At 31.7% G+C, this 1,881-nt stretch overlaps 1 pseudogene; it reads right to left on the bottom strand.

Moving 5' to 3' along the window:
* Positions 1–1,247: 1,247 nt before the first annotated feature.
* The window catches only part of LOC103202596, a 3,879-nt pseudogene continuing 3,245 nt past the window's right edge, over positions 1,248–1,881 (bottom strand).

Below are 1,881 nucleotides of genomic sequence, written 5' to 3'. Positions count from 1 at the left end.
AGACAGAAACTGTTTAAATAAACAATGGCTAAATATTTTCCAGTTTTGATAAAAACTATCAATACACAGCACCAAGAAGCTCAAAAAACTAAGCAAGATAAACTCAAATAAAAACTTTACCAAGACAAATACTAATTAAATTGTTGGAAAGCAGTAATAAAAATAAAAGCATCATGATAATAAAAGCATCAATTCATCAAGAAGACATAAAAATTATAAATATATATGTATATTTATATACATAATATCAGTGCTACATATGAGAATGATATGAGAGGAATAACAGACAATAATAAAAATAATAATAGTTAGGGACTTATTAAACCACTTTCAATGCTGGACAGAACATTTTAAAAGATTGGAAAGCACATAAAGAACTTAAATAATACCATAAGCTAATTGGACCTAATGATTTATAGAACACTACCCATCAACAGTGCAATACATATTTTTCTCCTGTGCACCTGGATCATTTTCCAGAACAGCCTATATCTAAGCCACAAAACAAGTCTCAACAAATTTAAAAAGATTGAAATCTTACCAAGTATCTTCTCTGACTACAAAATAATAATATTCAATATTAATAGCAGAAAGAAAACTAGAAAGCACACAAATTCTTGGAAATTAAACCACAGACTATTAAACAACTATTGGATCAGGGAAGAAATCAAAAGTGAAATAAAAAGTACTTGGGGATAAGTGAAAACATATCATACCAAAACTTACGGGATTCAGTGAAGTCAGTCCTCAGAGGGAAATACATAGCAATAAACACCTACATTTAAAAAGCAGAAAGATCACAAACAAATTTTCCTACCCTTCATCTTGAGAAACTAGAATTAAAAAATAAAACCAAACCTAAAGCAAGAAGAAAATAAATTTAAAAAAAAAAATAGTGCAGAAATAAATGAAATAGAGAACATAAAAACCGTAGAAAGAATCAACAAATCCAGAAGTGAGTTCTTTGAAAAGATTAAAAAAAAAAAAAAAAATTGACAAACCACTTGCTAGATTGGCAAAAAGAAAAAAAAAAAAAAAGGAGAGAGAGAGAGAAGATGCAAATAAGCAAAATAAGAAATGACAGTCGAAACATTACAATTGACCCAATTGAAGTAAAAAGGTTCATACTGCACTCCAGCAAAATTGATAACTGATGAAATGGACAAATTTCTGGGAGAACATAATCTACCTAAACTGACTCAAAAGAAAATAGACTACCTTAACAGATCCATATGAAGTGAAGAGATTTAATCAAAATGATCGAAGCCTCCTACAAAGAAAAGCCTGAGATCGTAGGGCTTCACTGGGGAATTCTATGAAACATTTAGGGAAAAAATGGCAGCAATCCTGTTCAAATTCTTTCAAAAAAGTAAAGGAAGAAGGAATGCTCCATAACTCTTTCTATAAAGACAGCATTATCCTAGTACAAAAGCCAGATAAAGACACCACAAGAAAAGAAAACTATAGAGCAATATATCTTATGTACACTAAAAACCAAACTCACTTGCATCAAGGTGATTCTGACTCATAGCAACCACCATTTGGTTTCTGAAGAGATAAATCTTCACAGAAGTAGATTGCCCCATCTTCCTTCCACAGAGCAGCTTGTGGGTTTGAACCACCAACCTTCTGGTTAGCAGTCAAATGTCTTAAGCATTATGCCACAAGAGCTCCTTTCCCTTATGTATATAGATGCCAAAATTCTCAATAAAATGATATCAAACACAATCCAATAGCATATTAAAGCAATTACACATCATGCTTATCTTAGGCTGGGTTCTCTAGAGAAGCAAAACCAGTGAATTTTATATGCATGTGCATGTGAGAGAGAGAGAGAGAGAGATTTTCTCAACAAAATGGCTCATGTGGTGGTAAAAGTTG

This window comes from Orycteropus afer, unplaced genomic scaffold (assembly GCF_000298275.1).
Source record: "Orycteropus afer afer isolate SDZICR_OR568_19922 unplaced genomic scaffold, OryAfe1.0 scaffold00187, whole genome shotgun sequence".
Classification (NCBI taxonomy): domain Eukaryota; kingdom Metazoa; phylum Chordata; class Mammalia; order Tubulidentata; family Orycteropodidae; genus Orycteropus; species Orycteropus afer.
Note: the sequence above shows the minus strand (reverse complement) of the source record. Positions and strands in the feature narration are given on the sequence as shown.